This window comes from Lissotriton vulgaris, chromosome 11 (assembly GCF_964263255.1).
Source record: "Lissotriton vulgaris chromosome 11, aLisVul1.2, whole genome shotgun sequence".
Classification (NCBI taxonomy): Eukaryota; Metazoa; Chordata; class Amphibia; order Caudata; family Salamandridae; genus Lissotriton; species Lissotriton vulgaris.
The window spans coordinates 73,355,641-73,369,424 of NC_141699.1; positions in this window are offsets into that span (position 1 = coordinate 73,355,641).

Sequence of the window (13,784 nt, forward strand, 5' to 3'; positions counted from 1 at the left end):
AGAGGAGCAGGTGCGGGGGAGGAGGGGGTTGCCAGAGATAAGCAGGTGGGTGGAGCGCGTGGCAGGGGGGTTAATGATAAAAATGAAAAATCACCTACCTGGTGCTGCCGGCCGCCTTGCGCTCCTCTGCTGCAGTTACTGGTCAGCATCCCAACTCCCATCCATTCCCTGTGCTGCTTTCAAGCATAAGACCAGTGTGTGGATTGGCCTGAGCAGGCTGAAAAGACGCTCGCTCAGGCACATGCAATCTGTGCTGTTTCTCCAACCTGGCCAAACTGACATGCGCACCTACAAGTGCACATAACATTTCTCCTCCCTCCTCCCATGGCCCGGCTCGCCCTCGCTGCACACGCTGACTCAGAGCCAGCAACTAAAAAATAAAACAATAGTAGGATATAGTTTTATTTTTCAGGTGCTGGCTTGTGGAGGAGACTCCGCTGAGTAACGCATCTCAACTTAACTGTTGTTCTCCACTTTATTCATCCACCACATATCGACCACCTCCGTCAACACTCATGCCCCCCAGACATCCAAGAGTGTCCTGCCCTTGCACCATGGCTCTTCTGCAGCCCTCTATAGCTTAGTATCTATTTTTGCGCTAGATGAATTTCATACATAATTCTATTTTCCATTGATCGTTCTAATGGTTAGTAGTAATGACACACAAAGATGTGGATTTCACTACCCTGAGTTTTATTTCTCCAGGACTGCTCCAGCAGAGAACTTTGACCATCAGAGAGTAGGATTCCACGGCCAGACTGGGCATTCCACTACTCTGATATTTTCCCAGTGGGCTGCAGGTCAAAGGGCTGCTTTCAGAGCAGGATTGGCTGCCATGGTCTAATCATGGTCACTTGGACACTTTCTTTTTGTGGCCTCCTGCAGCACAGGTCTTCTTTGAACATTTTTGCCAGGTCTCGTACAGGTTTCCAGTCTGGGCCTGTTTATATCTGAATGTAGGGATGGTTTTATGAATCAGGCACACCTGTAAATACATATTGAGGCATTGCTTGATCTGGCCGTGGCATCTACCAGATCTTATGGATTTGTAAGTACTCAATAGCTACTTCTTTTATCGCTGGTGCGCAATAAACGATTCAGAAATGGGGGTGGTGATGAACAGAGTGTCTGAATTAAGCAGACCACTCTTACCCAGTCCAAAGATCAGGGCTTGATCCATCACCGTTATTTATCTCACTGCACCATCCCAGTTCAGAACCTGGCTATATGCAAATCAGTCTGTCCCTGGCCCAGTGCATCATGGGAACAGGGCAGACTAAACTACCAAGCCAATTCTTCACCAGAAAGGAGACAAGCTACCGGGGACCGGTTTCTGGCATTTCAGCCGTCTTCGGCCCGGCTTGCTTGAATCCTGATGGTGCAGTGAGAGAGGGACTCATGTCTGAGTATACCCTGCCACACCTATAGTGGCCAAAAACGATTCAGAAATGGGGGTGGTGATGAACAGAGTGTCTGAATTAAGCAGACCACTCTTACCCAGTCCATAGATCAGGGCTTGATCCATCACCGTTATGTATCTCACTGCACCATCCCAGTTCAGAACCTGGCTATATGCAAATCAGTCTGTCCCTGGCCCAGTGCATCATGGGAACAGGGCAGACTAAACTACCAAGCCTATTCTTCACCAGAAAGGAGACAAGCTACCGGGGGCCGGTTTCTGGCATTTCAGCCGTCTTCGGCCCGGCTTGCTTGAATCCTGATGGTGCAGTGAGAGAGGGACTCATGTCTGAGTATACCCTGCCACACCTATAGTGGCCAAAAACGATTCAGAAATGGGGGTGGTGATGAACAGAGTGTCTGAATTAAGCAGACCACTCTTACCCAGTCCAAAGATCAGGGCTTGATCCATCACTGTTATTTATCTCACTGCACCATCCCAGTTCAGAACTTGGCTATATGCAAATCAGTCTGTCCCTGGCCCAGTGCATCATGGGAACAGGGCAGACTAAACTACCAAGCCAATTCTTCACCAGAAAGGAGACAAGCTACCGGGGACCGGTTTCTGGCATTTCAGCCGTCTTCGGCCCGGCTTGCTTGAATCCTGATGGTGCAGTGAGAGAGGGACTCATGTCTGAGTATACCCTGCCACACCTATAGTGGCCAAAAACGATTCAGAAATGGGGGTGGTGATCACCACCCCCTTTTCTGAATCATCGGTGCACAATAAAGCCATTCCTTTTCAGTTTCCAGAGAAAGAGATTCTTCCAATCACTTCTCAATGCTCCCTCAGTTTTAAAGATCATAAAGAAACATCATTAAGTCATTCAGTTTGGACAGAATGAAGAGAGGCAATACAAATTAGTACAGTGATGAGCCAATGATCAATAAAAATTCTTCCACAGGTTTTGTTGTTGTGCGTTGCAGATTCTTTATTTCTTATATTCTTGTGACAGAATATAAACAGGCGTTTGACCATACACGGGAGAAGACTTATCCGAATTGGAAGGATTTACTGACTTGGAAACGCCAGAGTCAACTAGGAAATTACCACTGACTACTCTTTAAACCATTTACTCTAAGAATACCAGAATAAAAGAAGTGGCGTATACTTGACTGACCAAGGAACTATATTGACGCAATTTGTTGCTGGCGTTCTCGACGGTTTACACTTGAACTGTACTTACGATAATAGCTTGCCCTGAAGAAGACCTCTCTAGGGCAAAACGCGTTGGCTGTATCAAACTGTGAAAAGAATATAAGAAATAAACAATCTGCCACGCACAACATCAAAACCTGTGGAAGAATTTTTATTGATCACTGACTCATTACTGTACTAATTTGTATTGCCTCTCATCATTCTGTCCAAACTATATCTTATCTGTGGCCATGTGGCAGCTGGTCATTTGAGGTGGGCAAAACGTGTGCCAGAATACACTGGTGACTAGACTGGGTAGTGCAGTGTTAACAAACCTTGCTGCCATTCTGTGTCTTGAATTAAGTCATTTAGTTCATAACGCAAAAGGGTGCTACTTCTGTAACTCCTTTCCCCATTCTTCAACATCTCTATACCACACTGAAGAGAGAGAAGAGGCATAAGCTTCCCACATGCCAAAGGGTGTTGTGACAACCACAGAATGGGTAGGGTGGTTACCCATCATCACAAAGGGTTTCTTTCTTTGAGGTGTTGTATTTGACACCCAAAAAGCTGGTTGTTTACATCCACGATCTGATACACTCTTCTCCGATAGCCTCTTCCATTGCTAGAGTGGGTTTTTATTTGGAACTCAATGTGCAAATCTAAAAAATAAGGCTGCAGCTGCATGTTGGGCAAACGTTTTGCATAGCTGGTTTACTGTGCCACCCTGCCCCCATTTGACATTTTTGAGCCCACAGAGGTGCTTTATCTTGTTAACTAGGTTCACCACACTGCCCTTGAATCTGGCATTCAGGGTGTGCGGTACAGCACCTAAAGCTATGCTTACCCTTAGTCAAGGATGGCTACTGCCTTGGGATACTAGGCTGGACTTGTGGTGAAAGGTGACACAAGTTCAGGGGCACAGAACCTTTTCCCTTTACCTCTGGAGGAGAGATAGCCTACCAGTATCTCCCCAGTATGATCCCTCCAGTCACCTTCCACCACTAAGGTCCTTACCTTCCCCCATGGTCTGTGGTATGATGTGTGTGGTATAGTAAATGTGTGTCCTATGGCTAGGATACCTTGTACAGTCGTATTCTGAGGAAGATAATGTGATGGCTATACAAAATGGTGGTTTTCCGGGCATGCATGAAAGACCTGGCAGGCTCTTTTTGTGTCAACTCATGACTTCCTGTTGAAGGTATTGCTGGATGACTGAGACTGGAAAGAAGTTACTGATTTTGGACCTCTCTTTTAATTTTCCAGCTGCACAGCAGCTCGTAGTATTCTGTATCTGACTTCAGAAATCTTAGTCATAAGGACAACCATTCCGTCGCCCCACTGCTGGCCTTGAAGGCGAAATGGGAGGCTGACTTGGCGACCGAGATCCCCGAGGAGGCGTGGAATGGCATACTGGAAAGGGCCCGTAATGGGACGCGCAACGCGAGGTTCCAGCTGGTGCACTTTTATGTCCTACACAGGGCCTACTTTACCCCCGACAAACTACATAAATACTTCCTGACCCACCCGGCGTCCTGCCCGGGTTGCCCGGCAGATCTCGCCGATTTCCAACACATGTTCTGGTCTTGCCCTGAGCTGGGTTCCTTTTGGGGAGAGGTAGTGGAGGTTCTGAGGGAGGTAACGGAGAGGGACCTGCAACTCACCATGGCACACTGCATCCTACACTGGTTCCCTCACACTTCAAAAAACAAGGTTACTAGCAAATTTCTGGATCTGGGGCTCCTCCTGGCGAAGCGGGCCATCACGTCTCAATGGAAGGCATCCAGGGGCCCCACGGTAGAGCGCTGGAAGGCTGAGCTGCATAAATGGGCCCGGTATGAGGGTGAGCTTCGTCTGCAGGCCGCGCTCAGGGCGGGCTATGACATGGCACTGGAGAGGGCCAGGGCATGGGAGGGGCTGGTCCTGGACCTCACGCTCCTGGACATGGACGAGGATGACACCCCGGCGCATAGCCTGGCTCCGGAGGTGCGCCCGCCGGACACGGGGATGTCTTAGGCCCCCTATGCTGCTCCCCTATTTGCATTCCACTGTGGTGACTTACGAATAATTGCTGATAAATCCTGATGCTTTGCTTCGGATCTGGTTTAGCCGGGAGGGTTGAGGGCTCGGTTCGGTAGTACTCTAGCACGCCTAGGGGGGTGGGGGGTCCGGGAGAGGGCGGGGGGCGGTTTTAGGTAGGTTCTGGGCGGGGGGGGTAGTTGGGGTTGGGAGAGTTGAGGGGAGAGCGGGGGGAGGGCTGTCCAGTAGGGGTGTAGAGTGACTCTTGGTTCAACTGGACGGGGGCCACGGAAGAGGGAGCGTGAGGACTGAAAAGCAGCACTGCCATTTCCCTAACACCTGGTAGCTATGTCCCAACACAGTATTCTTCGGCGCGGCTTGTCCCGTCATGGCCGCTCAACCTCCGGGGTGTGAGCTAAATGGCTGTGTGACACGGAAGTGGGTAAGTCGCGTATTCCTAGAGTGCCAAGGGAAATGGCTCGAACATACTGTATGTATCACTAACCTTGCTGCAATAAAAAGATATTTACAAAAAAAAATAAGGACAACCATAGTCAAACTGTCATCTTGTCCGACATCTGGGGATGGGTCAAAGTCTCAATCCGAGTCTCCAGACTCTAAACCTTTTTCTCCCGCTTGACAATGGTGCAGAAGGTGTATTGCTGGATAGACACAGAGGTCCTCAGAAAGTGTTCAAGGGAGCTGACATGGTCCTCCAGTTTATGCCTAGGCTCTTCCTGTATTGTCATCATACCAGACAGTAGCTCTGTTTTCACCTTCACAGTTTCAAAAGCCTCTTCTGTTTTGCCTGTTTTCATAGTCAGGTTAGATAAACAGAACTTATAGCTCAAAACGCATCCAATCAGAGACTTCTTGTTTGGCCACTACTTCACATAACTCAGGATCCAATCAATCAATCAGGAAATTTGTAGAACTCACTACTCACCCGTTGAGGGTCTCAAGGCTTGGGGGGTGGGGTGGTGTGCTGCTACTGCTCGAATAGCCAGGTCTTGAGTATCCTCCTGAAGGTTAGTTGGTCTTGGGTCTGCCATAAGAGGATGGGGAGGGTGTTCCAGGTCTTGGCGGCGAGGTAGGAGAACGATCTGCAGCTGGAGGTCGCTCTTCGGATGCGGGGGATGGTGGCGAGGGTGCGATCAGAGGATCGGAGCTGGCGGGTCGGGTGTGGGTCCCTCTCTGATTCGAAAATGTTAGGGCATAAAAAAGTGCTGTCTGTTGCTTTGCGACTTTGTTACTAAATGGCTACTTCACCATCCTGCATAGAACAAGCTGAACTCTGAATATTACACGCTTTTGACTATGGGGGTGGGTGATGTCCAAAGGGAGTTTTGCCACTAAGCTTAGCGAAAGGTGCAGCATCATGTCTCTGCTTCTCCTCACCTTTGTGACCACAGACTCAGCTCCCATAGGCTTCCTCACTTCAACACCGGAGCGCCGTGGCTCGATGTAGTCCTTTTTCGCTTTATATCGGCCAGCACCACTAATGTTCAAAGAATCTGTAGCACCAGATTATCCCATGTAAGCATCACAGTCAAGACCTAACATGGCAGGCACAGCATCATAGAACCCTAAAGCAGAGCACTTAAGAGTGTAGCTACCTTTGTGCCTGGTTAGATCCTAATCCAATATCACGGTGCCTAGGTTACAACCAGTGATCTTGTGGGCCCGGAGGTAGCCCCCAGCATTTGAGGGTGCCTCACAAACAAAAATTTCAACCAGCATCAAAGTTTGATACTCCTGGTGAATTTGCTTTGAACACTAGTCCAATTCCAGCACCAGTAGCCCCCTTGCCTCAACTTGTGCTGCTGTAAACAGTTGGACCAAAAATGATTCATCCTGAATTGTGTCCGATTCCCAGGAACAGATAATCCCATTTCTGATAACCCCATTTAAAGGATTTTGGGCCACTTGGGGCTTGGTACTGTGAAACTTCTATTTGCTTGTGTGGGGCCCCTCTGGTTTTCAGGTAGTGGATTTTTGCGTGACTTAATTTTGGGTATATTTTGCAGGATTGTCATCCACCTAAGTTGAGTTGTCCAGTCTTACACCACAGGTGAACACTTCCTACCACATATACTGTCTTGAAACCAGGGATTGCTCCAGGACTCAAAGTAAGGCCGGTTTAAATAGAGAAAGCACATGAAATGTATGCATTGACTTCTGCCTGACTCCATGGTATAGCTTTGCTGGGTGACACTGGCCTTGATGCTCGTCCATTGAAAAAGAATCTCTATCTGGAATGGTTGGTTCTTCCACCAATTGGGATCTGGCTCACAGGTGGTTGTCTGTCTCCAGCTTTGTTATGAGCTGATTAGCAAAGATTTCCAAGAGATTTGGGTAAAATAACGGTCATTCCTGCATCTGTCATTTCCTGTGCCTTATTATACCCACTAGGTCCTGCCACCGGTACACTCTCCTCTGCAGCTGGCACAAGGATGATGCTAAACCACAGAAGCAGATAGCAAAGATGCTCCAGCATTAACCAGGGACTTGAACATAGGTCAGATGTACATGAGGTGGAGGAGGACATGGAATAGAGCTGTCTGGAGAAAGGAGATTGAAAACTTGATGCAAAAAACACCCCTTTCAGGTAACACGTGAAACAGATTCAACGGATCTAAGTGCAATGTCCAACCGACTCCCCCCTTTCCCTCCACCTACAGCCTCCACTTTGTGAGGAACGCATCTCCTGATAGTGTACACTCCCTCCCTGTGAAACAGGTACCTCACCTTTTCACCCATTATATACTCTGTGCTATAGACACCATGGGCCTCATTTATGAGGCCGTGCGTCACTTTTACGCCACCAATGCGTCACTTTTTGTGACGCACCAGTGGCGTAAAAAATGCGCCTTGTTGCGCCATATTTACAAAGTGACGCATCTAGGTAGATGCATCACTTTCTAAACCCCTGCGCCACATTATACCTGCGCCAGGTATAATGTATGCAAGGGGGGCGTATTGACGCAAGAAAGGGTCCTAGAAGTGACGCAGTGAAATCTATGAGATTTCACTGCGTCACTTTTAGGACACCATTGCGTCAAAATCTTGCGCCTGCCTCACAGCAGGCGTAAGACTGACGCAATTTGCGATTCCCATTTAAGGAATATGTAGGATTCCCAAAATTCTTTGGCATAGAGTGGAATAACATATATTGCAGTAGCATGGTGGAATGGCATAGAGTGGAGTGGTGTACACTGTAATAGGCGTAGAGTGGAGTTACATACAGTGTAATAGCGTAGAGTGGAGTTATGTACACTGTAATAGCGTAGAGTTGACTGGCACTGAGGTGCAGTTTTGTTCAGTAGAGTATAATAGTATGTAGTGGAGTGGCGTATAATGGAGTGGCATATAATGGAGTGGTGGTCTGGAGTGGCGGACAGTGACATTGGGTACAGTGTAATTACATACAGTAGAGTGGCGTCCAATTGAATAGTGTAGATTAAAATGGCGTAAAGTGGAGTGCCGTACACTGGAGTTGCTTAGAGTGGAGTAGCGTACAGTGGAGTAGCATACAGTGGAATATCGTACAGTTGACTTTTGTAGAATGGAGTGGCATACAGTGGAGTAGGGTAGAGTGGAGTGGCGTACAGTAGAATGTCATACAGTAGTGTGATGTAGACTAGAGTGGGGGTGAGTACAGTGTAAGAGCATAGAGTTTAGTGGCGTACAGTGGCGTTGCATACAGCGTAACAGTGTAGTGTCAAGTGCCATAGAGAGGGGTCTCATACAGTGGAGAGGCATAGAGTAGAGTGGTGTAAAGTGCAATAGCGTATAGTGGAGTGGCATACAGATGTATTTTAAATTCAGCACCAATGTAGAAAATGGTGTGCAGAGTAATGCAAAACAGTGAATTGTGCTGCCTTGCATTTTTCTTGATTTACCAATCAATGCAGGGCCATGTATGGTACCCTGTGTGGTGCTTTGTAAATTTGACTTAAATATTGCATTGTCGAAGCGACTTCATCTGTGACTAAAGGGTACCACAATCCAATATTCATTCAATAATCATCTCAAAAAGTTGAAATTGCTATTGGTCTGTATACTTTTGAGGTGATTTGTCTAATGGTTGGAAAGTTATTAGGGAGCTAATATCTGAGGAATTCTTATCTTTGGGAATACTAACTATAACTACAGAGTGGCAATTTTTTTTTAAACTGTTTTTATTAGAAACAAACAGCAGCAATAAAGACATTATATAGACATCTTTGGCAAAGTTATACAAGAATATAGCATTACATTACGACCTTCAAGTCATCAGGAGCCCATAGGATACACTCTATTAATAGCTTTACAGTTACTATGAGGGTTGCAACTATGTCCCCTGGTCAGGACACACCACAGATTCTCATTATTCTTAGTTGCCCTGAGTATGTGCCATCATCACCTCATCTTCCCCCTCCAACACCGAGAATCTCTCCCTCTTCAGTTCCACCGTAAGAGAAATGCAGATCTCACCCTGTATTTATTCCAGCATTCCCACTTATGATCCCATTTCCGTGGACATTCTATCCCTTTATACACAGTGTTTTCCGCAATCATGGCATGGTCCATGTCTTTTGCCCAGTCCCTTAAATGCGGTATAGTGTCCACCCCCCACTTCTGAACAATATTCTGTTTCGCTATGCTACACCCCATAGTGGCCCACGACTGCTCCTCTTGTGTGAGGTCCGTTGCCTCCCAGATATTGAGGAGACACAGTGTGGGAGATGGCTGTATAGGTTTCTCACAAGTCCTGGTTAATTGCCTGGTAACGTCTTTCCAATATTGTTGTATGCGGGAGCAATCCCACAGGATGTGTATGAACGTACCAGTCTGATCATAATGTTGGAGGCAGAGTGCGTCATGTCTCCTCCTAACTTAAATAACAGTGTGGCATCAAAATATATCCGATGGAGAATCTTGAGCTGGACCAGCTGAAGTCGCATCGGGATGGACACCTCCCGGGGAGAGGCCAGTGTCTCTCTCCAATCCTCTTCGGCCATTTCCCCCAGGTCTACCTCTCAACTCGTCCGTAGTTTCAGCATTGGGTCGGTCCGGTTATTGATCAATTTCTTATACGTGAGGGAAATGGCCTTGCGGTCCATTGGGTCCAGCAATAGTCTGTCCTCAAGAGGAGAGGAATCCGGAAGGGGGGTATCCTTCGGGAGGGAAGAGTCAATGGCATAGCTGATCTGAAGATAGCGGAAGTTCTCAGACTGTGCTAATTGGTATTTAATTTGGAGATCCGCAAACAATGCCTTCTTGCCTTTAGCCCACATATCGCCCACAGTGGAAATACTGATCATGTCCCATTTATCAAACCCCGCACAGGCACTGAGTCGTCCCAAAATGTCTGATTCCCACAGAGGGGTAGCCTTCGTTAGATGCCCCTGCCAACCCTTCAGCCGCTGGACTCCATGCCACACTTCCACTGTACCTGTGGAGCCAGTCAGGGGTCGTTTTCTGTGGTTTGTGTATAATGCTCTACCGTAGCCCTCATTCCCCATTAGCCAATGGTTGGTGCGGAAGCTGGGATCGTCATGTGACCCAAACACCCATTTATTGATGGCCATTAGCTGCAAAGCTTGATAGTAGAGGCACATGTCTGGCTGCCCAATAACCGCGTCGTACCATCCCATAGTGAGTTTATTTATGGCTATCCGAGGTGGCCTATTCTCCCAAAGTAAGTCCCTCACTGCTGCTTCGTTCTGTAAAAAATAAGAGTTAGGAACTGGATTAGGAGTATTTTGCAGGGCAGAAAGAAAGCGTGGTAAGGCGAGCCTTTTGAATAAAGGCATACGTCCCAGAAGAGTAAGAGGGATTGCCTTCCAATGTGTGACATCCGATCTGAACCTCTGCCGCGGTCCCAACAGATTCTGTTCATAAAATAGTGCTAAATCGGTTGTTATAAAAATGCCTGAATATCAAAAACCCTGGGACGCCACTGGAATATTATATCCTCGAGGACTTTGCGTGGGGTCGCTCCAGAAAGAATACATCTGGGATTTGGACCCGTTTATCTGGTACCCAGAGTGTGCCCCAAGTATATGAAAAATATGTAGTACGAGGCAGAGCGAGCGCACTGGTGAGGCAAGATAAAGCAGAATATCATCTGCGTAGAGTGATATGTGGTCTTCATGCTCGTTTGTCCATTTAATGCCTCTGATGCATGGGTCCCCCCTTATCCAAACCACCAGAGGTTCAAAAACCAAGGCAAAAAGGAGTGGCAATAACGGGCAACCTTGCCTCGTGTCGCGACAGAGGGGGAATGAAATGGAGCAATAATTGTTCACAGAAACGTGCGCCATGGGCTGTGCGTATAATAGTCTGATCCACCCAATCAACTTGGGTCCGAACCCAATGTGGGCAAGAACCGCAAACAAATACTCCCATGCTATGGTGTCTAACGCCATTTTTGCATCAAGCGCAAGCAAGATCCCTTCTTCCTCTAGCGTAGTCACACGGCCAAGTGCGCCATGCACTCCACGCAGATTTCGCGCCGTATTCCGACCCGGCATGAATCCCAACAGGTCTGGGTGAACCAAGTCGGTGAGATACCGAAGCAGACAATTAGCCAACAGTTTGGCCCGAATTTTGGCCGCCACTGTAATCAGAGATATGGGCCGGTACGATGTGCACTAATCTACCAGTTTACCGGGTTTGTGGATAACCACGATGGTTGCCGAGCAGATATCAGCCGGGAGGAGGCCATTTTCATAGCTTTTGTTATATAGATTAAGCAGATGGGGCGCTAGCTTCAGAGCCATGGGTTTAAGCAGTTCAATAGGAAGCCCGTTAGGGCCCACGCCTTACCCGTGCGAATGTCCTGAATTGCTTTCTGAATTTCGTCAATAGTTATGTCCACGTCCAAAGCCTCCCTACCCTGTTGGGAGATGCTTGTTAAATCGATGGTGGCGAGGAGATCTGCCGCCATCGAAGCTTGTGAATTTTGTGGAATTCTGTACACTCTTTTGTAATGGTTCGCGAAGGCCTCAGCAATGCCCCGTGGGTCGGTGATCAGATCGTTGTCAGGCCCCTTAATTGCACGCACCGATCTCGCTGACTGTTCCTTGCGTTCCAGCCATGCCAGTAGTTTGCCAGTACACTCGCCCTGCTCGTATACCCGGTGACGGGTGGCAAGGGCACACCTGTTAGCGTCCTCCAGGAGCAATTGTCTATAATCCTGTCTTTTTATATTAAGATGGTGCTGAGTATCAGGATCAGGGCCCTGGGAGACAGCGTTCTCAAGGCGTAAGATCTCCATTTCCAATTCGATCACCCTCCGGTTATGCTTGGCCCTATGACCCGCCATCATAGATAGAGACCTCCTCTTGATCACCGTACCGTATGCGCCCCAGAGTGTAATTGCTGACTTAACCGATTCTATATTCTCCTCAAAATAATAATCAGTATTGTTCTGCAAAGTTTCCCTGATATGTGGAATTTTTAGTGCCCAAGGCTGAATCATGATCGGACCAGGTTGTGTAGCTCGTTGAGCACTGAGGACCGCCAGAACAGGGGAATGATCCGAAACTCCTCGCGCCAAGCACGCAAAATCAGTAAATTTGTGTATGTGTTGTGCATGGGTAAACAAGTAGTCAATTCGTGATTGACTGCCATGTACACCGGATTGAAACATAAAATGTGTGTCATGGGGGTGCGACCACCTCCAAATATCCACCATCCCCAAGGCGTTAGTAAAATCATGGAGTTGTGCGCAGTGTTTTGAGTCACGTCTGGGCAGGGAACGGTACAGTAGGCCATCCATCGTCAGGTTAAAGTCACCTCCCATAACCTGGGTACCCACAGGTAAGTTCACTAATAGCGCCCCTACATCCGTCAAAGTCAAGCATTGCAGACCCAGTGGGGCATACACAGAGGTAACATTAAGAATTCTGCCCTCCCACATACCCGTACAAGCTGTATATCTACCCTGTGGATCCGTCCAAGTGTTTTGTATCACGTAAGGGCAGCCTTTGTGAAGGAGAACCCCCACCCCTCTGGATCCACTGGTGAAGCCCAAGTGGGCTACCATGCGATATCCCTTTCTATTGAGGGCTATACAAGAATTTCCAATCAAATGGGTCTCTAGAAACAACACTATATCAAGTCCCTGACGATGGATATACTGCAACAAAATGCCTCTTTTAATTTTGTCTCCCAACCCGTTGACATTCCATGTAGTAATTTTAAGTCCCTGACCTCTCACCATTGGCCTCAAATAGTAATACAATGGTATTCATGTAAAATATATAGCGTTTTAAACCCTCCCCGGCCTCCTCTAGCGCGGCCCCTAGGCCATTACTGCACAATACAATGCCTTGAAACCTAACATCAGTGACCTGGGTATTGATACTCGCTAAGATGTACATAGACAAGATGCCACTTTGTCCTGCTGCAAAAAAAACATTACTAGAACTCCCCCCCAAATAATCAAGCCCAAACTTGACCATAGCTTTAAGAACTCACCCCCCTCCCTCGGCAATCAAATTTAATGTGATTTTGTTAATTTTATATATTGTATTTGTTATGTATTTGTTTATTGGTTTACATAATCATGTGACCAGAAATGTTTCTTTTATTGTTCATGTAGTAATTCTGAAAAAGTACATATGTAGTTAATTTCTTGGGTTTTCTTGCTACTTTTAGGAAGATTGTGCTACATATGAAGCTCAAAGTGAATGAAAGCCAATCAATCATTGATGTTATAAAAATTAATATTATTATTTTCCCCTAATTGCCAATAATCATGTCCACCATATAGTAGTTGGTGTAGCTCACTGATAGGTCACCTTTCCAATTTTGTTGCACAGTACACACAGAAGATGGTTATTGTTTGACTTGTTGGGCACAGTTTTATTTTGTTAGTCAGAGAGCATGCAAAGAAAGTGTATGTAGATTAAGCTGTATTCTATGCGTTAAGTATTTGTTTGTAGGTTTCCATTAGCATGTGACGATAAATAGAACTTTCAGTTGTTCATGTAAGTAAATCTCAAACTTTACATATGCAGTCTAGTTTTCTTTTTGGGCTTCATTGCTACTTTTAGTATTATTGTGCTAGATATCACTAAGTTGCTGGCCCTTATAACTTCATAACCACTTCATAACCGCACTTGCAAAAGGAGTGATACATAGTCTAATATCTAACAGTCTTAAAGATCAAAAAAGG